General features: G+C 47.6%; 1 pseudogene across 1 annotated transcript in view; it reads left to right on the top strand.

Moving 5' to 3' along the window:
* Window positions 1–5,313, top strand: part of LOC147119845 (uncharacterized) — a 187,920-nt pseudogene extending 182,607 nt beyond the window's left edge. Inside the window, exons 5-6 of the transcript XR_015078090.1 lie at window positions 4,838–5,079; window positions 5,249–5,313. The product of XR_015078090.1 is annotated as an uncharacterized LOC147119845 (transcript). The remainder of the gene's footprint in view (window positions 1–4,837; window positions 5,080–5,248) is intronic.
* Window positions 5,314–13,084: the final 7,771 nt, after the last annotated feature.

Below are 13,084 nucleotides of genomic sequence, written 5' to 3'. Positions count from 1 at the left end.
CCTGTGTATTCGCACTGGGGAGAGGCCGTTCACCTGCTCCATGTGTGGGAAGGGATTTAACCAGTCCTCGCACCTGCTGACACACCAGCGTATTCGCACTGGGGAGAGGCCATTCACCTGCTCCGTGTGTGGGAAGGGATTTAACCAGTCCTCGCACCTGCTGACACACCAGCATATTCACACTGGGGAGAGGCCATTCACCTGCTCCCTGTGTGGGAAGGGATTTAACCAGTCCTCGCACCTGCTAACACACCAGCGAGTTCATACTGGGGAGAGAGCATTCACCTGCTCCGTGTGTGGGAAGGGATGTAACCAGTCCTCACACCTGCTGACACACCAGCGAGTTCACACGAGAGAGAAGTCATTTAATTGTTCCGTGTATGAGAAGGGATTCATCCATTCATCCAACCTGCTGACACACCAGCGAGTTCATGTTTGACTGTTGGGGTTGGATTCTGTTGTTATTGATGCTGTTAATCACATCCCGGATTGAATCGTGTTTATTCTGACCATTCCCCTGCTCTGAGTGTGGGAAGGGATTCACTCAGTCATCGCACCTGCTGAAACACAAGTGCGTTCACACTGGGGAGAGGCCATTCACCTGCTCTGTGTGTGGGAAGGGATTCAAGCAGTCATCCCATCTTCTGACACACCAGCGAGTTCACAAGTGATTGCAAAGGTTGGATTCTGCTGTTATTGCTGCTGTTAATCACATCCCGGATTGAATCGTGTTTGTTCTGACAGTTGGGGTTTGTTTCTGCTGATGTTAATTACCCCTATAACTGGGCTGGAGTTTAATATTCTGGATATCTGTCAAATAAATCAAAGGGTAAAAGATCAGAGTCACCCTTGTCCCTGAAAGGGGGTTAAGAATACTGCTGATTGTGTTTGCCTCCAATGGAGTTTATTGTTACTTTTGCCAAATAATCTTTAAAGATATCTCCCAAATACTGACAACTATTTCAAATGGAGCTAAAATCTGTGTCGGTTTTTGGGCAATAATGTTCAGAGACGAACATGTTTTAACATAAAATGGTTAAAATACATTGCCATTAAAAGTCTGATATAATGTGCATTATGGGGAAGAGAAGTTTAGTCTGAGTTAGAAACTCAAACAGGCGCTTCACTGATAAGACATTCCATTCCACTGAATCCACTGGCTGGAAACTCTAATCAGATCAGGGAAAAAAACAGGGTTTGTCTGTTAGTAACCACAATATAAGCTTAAACCAGAGTGAGTAATAGAATAGATCAGATTATAATGTGTGATGTTTATACCTATAAGTGTGAAACTGTAAAATAACATAATTAACAGTAATTTAGAGATAAAGAGAAAATAACTGAAGAAAAGTAACTGCTGGGAAGCAGGGAAAGTGTCCGTGTAAATCACAGATTAGAGAAGTTCCAGCTGTCTTTCCCTCACTTCCTGCCAAAACCCAGCAGAGAAGACAAAGAAGAGTCAGGTGCCAGAGATGGATCACTACAGGGTATAAAAGTGAGGGGATCCTGATGTAAGGGGGCAGTCGGGACTGGAGACACCGGAGATCAGGCTCAGGGCGCCCGAGGTTCCATCCAGTGGGATGACCTCGTGTAAGTTACTGTGGACACGCGGGACTTGCAAGTTTACTCTGATTGATGGATCAATGTAAGGTACGGGAGAGGACAGAGAATCTGCTCATCTTATATTTCTAATCAGGTATTAAAGTTGCTGACACGAGACTCTCGAACCTGCTAATTAATAAGACAAGGCATCAGCTAGAATCTTACACCGCTTTACTGTTCTGTTCCTCTACTCCTTTTAAACTTTTACCATTTAATGTAGATTTCCTACTTTTTTCTTCCTCCCAAAATGCATCAGCTCATAATTCTCTGTATTAAATTTCACCTGACATCTACCGGCCCCATTTACTAACCTGTGTATTCACACTGAAGTCACTTACAGTCCTCTTCACAGTTGGCCAGGGTCCCTATTTTGGTCTCATCTGGAGATTTTGATCTTGTGCCTCACATACCCAAGCCCAGATCATTTCTCTATATTGAGAAGAGCAGTGGTCCCAACACTGACCCTGGGGGACACCACTGTGTCCATCCCTCCAGTCTGAAGAACATCCATTAACCACTACTCTCTGTTTTCTGCCATTTACCCAACTTCCTATCCACACTGCCCCACTCCCTTTAATACCATCAGCCTTAATTTGATCAATCTCCTGGAGATTGAGATAAGTCAGCTTTAACAATGAGGAATAACAACAGAAAATGCTGGAAACACTCAGCAGGCCAGGCAGCATCCGTAGAGAGAGAAACAGAGTTAACGTTTCAGGTCTGGGACCCTTCATCAGAACTGGAAAAAGCTGGAGATGTAACAGATTTTAAGAAGATGCAGAGGTGGGGGGTGGGGGGGTGGCGGGGTGGAGGGGAGGAAGGAATTGAAGGAACTGTGGTAAACCACTGTTTGTATTCCTGTTTGTCCTGTTTGTATTCCACTGTGTACATGCCTGGACATGCCTCGGCTGACTCCTCCCACAGGTCCTAGTATAAAGGTGACTGCTCCCCAGCCCTTAGTATCATGGACCGGTCGACCACGCGAGGCAGACCTCCATTCTGTTGTTAATAAAAGCCTTTAGTTACTCTTCTAACTCTCAGTCTTTTATGAGTAATTGATAGCGCATCAGGAACATTCTGTGCTAAGGTAAGAGGCAGGAAAGATAAAATGTTGCAAATGGGGATGGCAAAATCATACAGCATGTAAAATGGGGGCAGGGGTTATAATCTGAAATTGTTGAACTCAATGTTGAGTCCAGAAGGCTGTAAAGTGCTTAATTGAAAGATAAGGTGCTGTTCCTCGAGCTTACGTTGAGCTTCGTTGGAACAGTGTAAGAAGCCGAGGACGGTGAGGTCTGAGTGGGAGTGAAGCGGAGAATTAAAGTGACAGGCGACCGGAAGCTCGGGGTCACGTTTGTGGACTGAATGGAGGTGTTCCGCAAAGCGGTCGCCCAATCTGCGTTTGGTCTCCCCAATGTAGAGGAGATTTAACAATGAGGCAGAGTTTCAGCCAATGAGGGAGATCCGGGCTCAGCCCCGCCCACTGGGTGTGCAAGCCCCGCCCCTCACACACTCCGATTGGTTGGAGGACCAGCCGCCTGCTCGGGCCTCCAGCCCCGCCCCACTCTTCCTATTGGTCCAGAGCTCTCGTCAATCACCCCGGCAGTGTGAGATGAGCATGCGTGGGAGAGGCTCATTGCTGGGCAGTGACGGAGACTGAGTGACCCGACTGGAGATGCTTCACAGATGCTGCCTGGCCTGCTGAGAATCTCCAGCATTTTCTGTTTTTATTATAGGAGAAACAACAAGTGGCCTTGACACAGCAGAGGGAGAAATTCAGAGCTGGTTATCATCAGGGTGGGCGGTGGATGTGGAACTCGCTCCCTGGCCTCCTGTGTAGGGCTTGTTGCAACAGTTTGAGCTGGAGTGGAGAGGGGGGAGAAGCTGCTGGGTTTAACCCTCAGTACTTCTGAGCCCAGTGAGACCCAACAATTTCCAATGTGGGACTGTGAAGGGAGGTGAATTCTAGGAGAGATTAAGTTACTAAACAGACACTGTCCATACAGTGTAAAAGATTATCATTTTAAGAACAAGTATTTCTGTCGCTTTTATATATACAGACTATTTTAATTCATTTGATGTGGGTGTCACTAGCAAGGCCAGCAGATATTGCCAGTCCCCAGTTGCCCGTTGAGAAGGTGATGCTGGGCCTCCTTCTTGAACCTCTGCAGTCCGTGTGGTGAAGGTACTCTCAGAATGCTGTCAGGTGAGGAGTTCCAGGATTTTCACCCAGTGACGATGTAGGAACGGCGATACATGCCCAAGTCAGGATAGTGTGTGACTTGGAGGGGAACTGGGAGGTGATGGTTTTCCCAGGCACCTGCTGCCCTTGTTATTCTAGGTGGTGGAGGTCGCGTGTTTGGGAGGTGCTGTCAAAGTTCTAGTCGAGTTACAGATGTATAAGGTCGCTCTCCTTCACCCCTCCCCTTCCCACCTCACTCTCTCTCCCCCCATACAGGCCAGAGTCTTGTGTAGGCCCAGACCGGGTGGCGGGTTCCCTTCCCTGAAGGACATTAGTGAACCAGTTGGGTTTTTAACGACAATCTGGCAGCCTTCATGGTCACTTTTTTCTAGTGCCGGACCCACAAATCCCCAGATTCATTCAGCTCAATTTCACAACCTGCCTTTGTGTTTTTCTGGGTTCTCTCTCACCCTCCCTTTCTCTTGTTTTAAATTAATTTTGCAGGGTGTTAGAAGGGGAGAATTTGCAGATGGGAAACTCAAACCAAACATCACTTCATGATCTGACAGAGTCACTCGATTCCTCAGGAACCTTGAACATGGGAGCAGAAAGCACCGCTCAGAGCGGGGAGAAACCGTGCACTTGTTCTGTGTGTGGACGAGGCTTCAGCCGATCCTCTGGCCTGTCAAAACACAAGCGCAGTCACACTGGGGAGAGACCATTCACCAGCTCCGAGTGTGTGAAGGGATTCACTCAGTCATCCAACCTGCTGACACACCAGCGGGTTCACACTGGGGAGAGACCATTCACCAGCTCCGAGTGTGTGAAGGGATTCACTCAGTCATCCAACCTGCTGACACACCAGCGGGTTCACACTGGGGAGAGGCCATTCACCTGCTCCGAGTGTGTGAAGGGATTCACTCAGTCATCCAACCTGCTGACACACCAGCGGGTTCACACTGGGGAGAGACCATTCACCAACTCTGGGTGTGGGAAGGGATTCACTCAGTCATCCAACCTGCTGATACACCAGCGCGTTCACACTCGGGAGAGGCCGTTCACCTGCTCAGAGTGTGGGAAGGGATTCACTCAGTCATCACACCTGCTGAGACACCAGCAAGTTCACACTGACGACAAACCTTTTAAATGCCCGGACTGTGGGAAGTGCTATAAAAGTTCTGGGAAACTGATGTGCAATCAACTTGGTCACACTGATGAGAGACTGTTCAGATGCTGTCACTGCGGGACTGGGTTCAGGCGATCATCTCACCTCACTGTACACCAGTGAGTTCACACCAGGGAGAGGTCGTTCACCTGCTCTGAGTGTGGGCAGGGATTCACTCAGTCATCCCACCTACTGGCTCACCAACCTGTTCACACCAATAAAATACCTTTTAAATGTTCTGGCTCTGAGAAGAGCTTTAAAAGCAAAAAGGATCTACTCACACACCAACACACTCACACTGGGGAGAGACCATTCCCCTGCTCTGAGTGTGGGAAGGGATTCACTCAGTCATCGCACCTGCTGAAACACAAGTGCGTTCACACTGGGGCGAGGCCATTCACCTGCCCTGTGTGTGGGAAGGGATTCAAGCAGTCATCCCATCTTCTGACACACCAGCGAGTTCACAAGTGATTGCAAAGGTTGGATTCTGCTGTTATTGCTGCTGTCAATTGCATCCCCAGACTGAATCGTGTTCATTCTGACAGTTCGGGTTTGTTTCTGCTAATGTTAATAACCCCTATAACTGGGCTGGAGTTTAATATTCTGGATATAGATCAAATAAATCAGTTTGCTTTAAACACACTGTTGTGGATTTTTGTCATTCCCACCTGAGTGTTTAGCATCACCTGGCTGGAGCTCAGAAAGGACAATCTGGGGGAGGATTGTACAGCAGGAACAGAACTACAGCCTGGACACAGTCCGTCAGGGCCACACTGAGAGGGGCAAACGGCACTTTGGTCTTTCTCGCCTCTCTTCACTGACAGCAAAGTTGCCATGTGAGTTAATCTTAAGGCCTGTAAGGCCTGTCACTCACTGCCTGAAAGAGTGGTAGAGGCAGGGATCCTCACAACATTCAAGAAGCATTTAGACGAGCACGTGAAATGCCATAACATACAAAGCTACGGACCAAGTGCTGGAAAATGGGATTGGAATAGACAGGGCTTGATGGCCGGCATGGGCTTGATGGCCGGCATGGACATGATGGGCCGAAGTGCCTATTTCTGTGCTGTATAACTCTATGACTCTATGAATGTGTCCCAGCCACTCTCTTCCATGGGTCAGAGCTCCTAGGCACAGAACAGAAGGTTCCTTTACAATTGTGTTTAGAGTCAGGAAGAACAATGGTGAATGCTGGAAACGTGCTGTCAAATCAGAGATTGGTGTCAAACTGCGATCTGTTCCTGACTGAAAGTGAAACGGCAGGGTTAAGTTTCCAGTCTAAAAATGACTGGTAATTATTCCACGAAGATTTTATATGTGTGTGTGACAGTCCCGAGTCTACCATTTTAAGGCAGTTGTTAGCTCATTTAAAATAAACCCGTTTAAAATAAATTGGTTAAAGTCTGCATTAAAATAGCACAGGGAGGAGTTCACAGGAGCCTGTTAACTGCTGGTATAATTCTACAACAGAGATCTGATCTCCAGATAAAGAAGGACCTGCAGCGTGTTTCCAGGAATTCCCTGTTTTATTGATGTGTGCTTGTTAGACACCAGGATAACAAAAATACACGAGCCGGAACATCCACGGAGTTACTCCAGGATCACTCCTTCAGAGGAACTCCACCACTGACCCTGCACCAATCATCACCCACTGGAGGTTTATATCAGGAGCTTGTGTGTGATGGTGAGGTGATCACTGGACAATAAAGTGCAGAGACTGGTGGGTGGCTGCTCATTATCCTCGGTGTGATTTAATCCCCTTTCCCACTGAATACTGTGGACAGACAGGCTCACCTTGGTAACGGGATGGTCATTGTGACATCACTTTCTAAACAAGAACCCACAAGACAATGTGTTATCAGTAAATGTTAAAGGGATTCAACGCTCGGAAGTTACATTTTAAATAAAAGGAAATAAAATGCTGAAAAATAATTGAAGATAATTTATCTCTGTGGAATGTGCTTGCACACATTAAGAATAATGTGTCTTGTTTACACACTCACACATATAACAAACACTTTGTGTGAGCGCTTTTCAGTTGTTCGGCTTAACCCATGGACAATACATCTATGGCCTTTAGGACCCAGCGGCAGCCCATCCGGCGGGGCCCGCTGGGTCAGGATATAAAGAGACCGCGCGCTGTTCCTCCTCCCACTGCCTGGGGGAATGGGCCAGATATTTAAAGGGACAGGGACTCCCCTTTCTCTGCCTATTTATATTTAAAGGGAATTCACTCACAGAGCTCCCATTAACAGTCACTTCCTTCTGTACTGTGCAGTGATTGTAAACCTGTCTGTTTCAGTGACTTGAGCCTTTCTGAAATGTCTCACTATTTTTGATGATCCGTTTGACTTGCTTGTTTAATACTGAAAGTCAGAATTTTGCAGTGTAATGAAGGTTTTGTTTAAAGGTGGAGTGATATTTCTTTCTAAATATTCTGTTCTCCCCCTCCCCCTTTCCACTTTAAAACACTGCGCTACTGACTAGGAAGGTACCAAGTTCAATCCTTGATCTGGGCTGTTCGTTGATCTCTGACAAGGCAGCAGTTCAGGGGCTATAATTATCCTCAGTACCACTGGGCTAACTAAGAGTAAGAATCAGGCACTGCCCCTGCTCTTGATGGAGATCCAGTGACATCAACTGGGAAGTGTATGGATGTCCATTGAGGGCAGGATTGGACTGCTGTCACTGCTGACACTCACTGAGTCGGCTGATGGTGAGGCTCTGGAATCATCGAATCATAGACTCGTTAGAGCCCAGCAGGAGGCCCATCGAGCCCGTGCCGGCTCTCTGCAAGAGCACTTCAGCTAGTCCCACTCCCCCCGCCCTTTCCTCGGAGCCGTGCCAACATTTTTCCTTCAGGTACTTATCCAATTCCCCTTTGAAAGCCACAGTTGATCTACCTCCACCACCCCTTTCAGGCAGTGAATTCCAGATCCTAACCACTTGCTGTGTAAAAAGTTTTTCCTCATGTCGCCTTTGGTTCGTCTGCCAATCACCTTAAATCTGTGTCCTCTGGTTCTCGACCCTTCCGCCAATGGGAACAGTTCCCTCTATCTACTCTGTCTAGGCCCCTCATGATGTTGAACACCTCTATCAAATCTCCTCTCAACCTTCACTGCTCCAAGGAGAACAATCCTAGGTTCTCTAGTCTATCCACGTAACTGAAGTCCCTCATTCCTGGAACCATTTTTTCTGGAACAAATCTTTTCCACACTATCTCGAAGGCCTTCACATCCTTCCTAAAGTGGGCTGCCCAGAATTGGACAGAATACACCAGTTGAGGTAATAAGAACATAAGAATATAAGAAATAAGAGCAGGAGTAGGCCATACGTCCGCTCGAGCCTGCTCCGACATTCAATAACATCATGGCTGATCATCCACCTCAACTCCACTTTCCCGCCAGATTTCCATATCCCTTGATTCCCCTAGAGTCCAAAAATCTATCTACCTCAGCCTTGAATACACTCAAAGACTCTGCATTCACAACCACAATCCAAAGATTCACAACCCTCTGAGTGAAGAAATTCCTCCTCCTCTCAGCCTTAAATGGCCGACCCCTTATCCTGAGACTATGCCCCCTAGTTCTAGACACTCCAGCCAGGGGAAACAACCTCTCAGCATCTACCCTGTCAATCCCCTTCAGAATCTTGTATGTTTCAATGAGATCACCTCTCATTATTCTAAACTCCAGAGAGGTCGGACCAGTGTTTTATAAAAGTTCATCATAACATCTTTGCTTTTGAACTCTATGCCTCTATTTATGAAGCCCAGGATCCCGTATGCTTTTTAACCGCTTTCACAACCTGCCCAGCCACCTTCAACAATTTGTGCACATAAACCTCCAGGTCTCTCTGTTCAGGCACCCCCTATAGAATTGTACCCTTTAGTTTATATTGCCTCTCCTCGTTCTTCTTACCAAAATGTAGAGGTTAACTAATTGCACCCAGCCAGATTCAGTTCCTTCTGGAGAGAAGGGGAGACACAAAATCCCAGATGATGTAATGAATGTTGTTTTTAGACAGTAAGGTTGGAGGGAGAGTGTGTAGAAAGGGGAACTTACAGCTTAGGAGGGACGGGAGGGGAAAGAATGTTGTATAGAAACTAGATTTGTCTGTTCTGAAGGTCTATTCTGTTGTAAATGCCATTTGAGGGTATTAGAAGGGGAGGATCTGCAGATGGAAACTGAATCCAAACATTGCATCAAGATCTGACAGATTCACCGGAATATCAGGGCCTGAATATCATCGGCCTTTGGATATAGAAGGAAAACACCAATCAGAGCGGGGAGAAACAGGACAAGTGTTCTGTGCCTCGATCCACTTTTAACAAATCATCTAACCTGTGAGACTCGTGCGCCCACCTGAATCAACAGTGTAAATGTGGGGTAAAAACAGAAAATGCTGGAGATGCTCAGCAGTCTGGAGCCATCCTTTGTTTCTTAACCTGTCCCATTACCATCGCCTTTTGCCTGGAATATCTCTTAATATCCCTTAATCACTCCTGCCTTCCATCCTATCACAGACCTTCCCTTTTGTTCTTTCATCCCCTCCCCCCTTTCCCAGGCCCTACACTTGCTTAAAAGTTCCATTTCCTGCTTTTTTCCAGTTCTGACGAAGGGTCATCGACCTGAAACGTGAACGCTGTTTCTCTCTTCACAGATGGTGCCTGACCCGCTGAGCATCTCCAGCATTTTCTGTTTTTATTTCAGATTTCCAGCATCTGCAGTATTTTCTTTTTGTATTAGTGGGGAATGTGGCAATGGATTCAGTTGCCCATCTGAGGTGGAAACTCATTGAAACAGCCACACCGGAGAGAGGCCATTCACCAGCTGAGTGTGGAAAGAGATTCACTCACTTATCTCATCCATTCCAACACTAACATGTTCGTAAGGGGGAAAATCCATTCACTGCTCTGTATGTGGAAAGTGATTCAATCAGCGGGGCGCAGTGAGGTAACACACTCGGCAGGTGGGCTTCATAAACACCTGCTGTAGGCCGCATGCCGCGAATGGGAACCTACAAGTTCCGCATTTGCAGCTCGGAGGCTTTTCCCTGGTAACAGGCCCAGGCTAACGGTCGCCATCTTTGCAAAGGAAAGCTGTGGGTTTGTAAGCCGCCATCTTGTGTCATCAAGTGCATGCACAGCCGTCTTTGTAAAGGAATCACGAGAAGGCAGGCCTTCCGGGTCCCCGGAAGTAAACCGAAACCAGCCAGAGTCAGCACCTTCAGGGGAGGAGAGAGAGGGGAACCAGTGAGTGTAGAACTGAACCCAGCCAGAGTCAGCACCTTCAGGGGAGGAGAGGGAGGGGAACGAGTGAGTGTAGAACTGAACACAGCCAGAGTCAGCACCTTCAGGGGAGGAGAGAGAGGGGAACCAGTGAGTGTAGAACTGAACCCAGCCAGAGTCAGCACCATCAGTGGAGGAGAGGGAGGGGAACCAATGAGTGTAGAACTAAACCTAGCCAGAGTCAGCACCTTCAAGGGAGGAGAACCAATGAGTGTAGAACTGAACCCAGCCAGAGTCAGCACCTTCAGGGGAGGAGAGGGAGGGGAACGAGTGAGTGTAGAACTGAACACAGCCAGAGTCAGCACCTTCAGGGGAGGAGAGAGAGGGGAACCAGTGAGTGTAGAACTGAACCCAGCCAGAGTCAGCACCATCAGTGGAGGAGAGGGAGGGGAACCAGTGAGTGTAGAACTGAACCCAGCCAGAGTCAGCACCTTCAGTGGAGGAGAGGGAGGGAACCAGTGAGTGTAGAACTGAACCCAGCCAGAGTCAGCACCATCAGTGGAGGAGAGGGAGGGGAACCAATGAGTGTAGAACGGAACCCAGCCAGAGTCAGCACCTTCAGGGGAGGAGAGGGAGGGGAACGAGTGAGTGTAGAACTGAACACAGCCAGAGTCAGCACCTTCAGGGGAGGAGAGAGAGGGGAACCAGTGAGTGTAGAACTGAACCCAGCCAGAGTCAGCACCATCAGTGGAGGAGAGGGAGGGGAACCAGTGAGTGTAGAACTGAACCCAGCCAGAGTCAGCACCTTCAGGGGAGGAGAGTGAGGGGAACCAGTGAGTGTGGAACTGAATCCAGCAAGTGTCAGCACCTTCTGGGTAGGAGAACTAGTGAATGTGGAACTGAACCCAGCCAGAGTCAGCACCTTCAGGAGAGGAGAGGGAGGGGAACCAGTGAGTGTCGCACAGAACCCAGCCAGAGTCAGCACATTCAGGGGAGGAGAGAGAGGGAAACCAATGAGTGTAGACCTGAACCCAGCCAGAGTCAGTACCTTTATACAGTCATGACGGCACAGAGGCCATTCGGCCCATCGAGTCTGTGCCAGCTCTCTGTACAGCAATCCATTCTATCTCATTCCTCCGCTCTATCCCCGTAGCCCTGCAAGTTTATTTCCCTCAAGTGCCTATCCAGTCACCCCTTGAAAACATTGAGTGTCTCCGCTTCCACTACTTCCATCGGCAGCGAGTTCCAGCTCCTCACCACTCGCTGCGTAAAAAAGTTTTTCCTCACATCCCCCCATATCTCTTGCCCAAAACCTGAAATCTGTGTCCCCTAGCTCTTGCACCATCAACTAGTGGGAACAGCCTTTCCCCGTCTAGCTTATCCTAATCTGTCATAGTCTTGTACACCTCTATCAAATCACCCCTCAACCTCCTTTGCTCTAATGAAAACAAATCCATCTTCACCAACCTGTCCTTGTAGCTAAGATCCCCCATCCCCGGAACCATTCTGGTAATTCTCCTCTGCACCCTCTCAAGGGCCTTCACATCCTTCCGAAAGTGTGGTGACCAGAACTCGATGCAATACTCCAGTTGTGGCCTAACCAGCGCTTTATAAAGATTCAGTATAACTTCTCTACTTTTGTACTCATTACCTCTATTTATGAAGTCCAAGATCCCATATGCTTTGTTAACCACTCTCTCAATATGTCCTGCCACCTTCAGGAACCAATGCACATTAACTCCCAGATCCCTCTGTCCCTGCACACTCTTTAAAACTGTGCCAGTAAGTTTATATTGCCTCTCCCTGTTCCTTCTGGCAAAATGCATCACCTCACACTTCTCTGTACTAAATTCCATCTGCCACTTGTCTGCCCATTCTGCTAGCCTTTCTATGCCCTGTTGCAGTCGATTGGTATCATCCTCCATGTTTGCCACAGCCCCAAGTTTGGTGTCATTGGCAAATTTAGAAATTCTACTCTGTATTCCAATATCCAGGTCATTTATATATATTAAAAAAGCAGTGGCCCCAGCACTGACCCTTGGGGAACACCACTGTCTGCCATCCTCCAGATTGAAAAACAGCCATTTACCACAACCCGCTGTTTTCTATCCTTACGCCAATTCCTATCCAAGCTGCCACTGACCCACCTATTCTATGAGCCTCAATTTTGTTAGCCAGCCTTCTATGTGGTACTTTGTCAAACACCTTCCTAAAATCCATGTAGACAACATCCATTGCATTCCCTTCATCAATCCTCCCTGTTACTTCAAAACATTCAATTAGATTAGTCAAACACGATCTGCCTTTTACAAATCCGTCTTATCACTCTTTAATTAGCTTAAACCTCTCCAAGTGCCCATTAATTTTTTCCTTGATTATTGTTTCTAAAACTTTACCCACCACTGGTGTTAAACTGACCGGCCTGTAGTTACTAGGATTGTCCTTACACCATTTCTTGAACAATGGTGTCACATTTGCCACTTTCCAATCCTCAGGCAGCTCCCCCGCATCTAGGGAAGATTGGAAAATTATGGCAAGCCCTTTCGCTATCTCCTCCCCAATTCCCTTAGCAGCCTGGGATGCAAGCCATCTGGACCAGGTGGCTTATCCACTCTAAGCATACCCAGCCTTTCTAGCACATCCTGTCTATCAATTTTTACCCATTCCATTGCTTCTACCTTTTCCACTTCTACCGATATGTTGTCAGCATACATCTCCTTAGTAAACACCGATACAAAGTACTCATTGAGTATTCTAGCCTTGCCATGCGCTTCTAAGCATACACCACCTTCTTTGTGCTTAATAGGCCCCACCCGGCCTCTTACTACCCGCTTACTGTTTACATGCCGGTAGAAGAATTTGGGGTTCCCTTTTATGTTAACTGCCATTCTACTCTCATTCTCTC

The sequence above is a fragment of the Somniosus microcephalus genome, chromosome 4 (assembly GCF_052327205.1).
Source record: "Somniosus microcephalus isolate GS21.2 chromosome 4, FLI_Smic_1.0, whole genome shotgun sequence".
NCBI lineage: Eukaryota > Metazoa > Chordata > Chondrichthyes > Squaliformes > Somniosidae > Somniosus > Somniosus microcephalus.
Note: the sequence above shows the minus strand (reverse complement) of the source record. Positions and strands in the feature narration are given on the sequence as shown.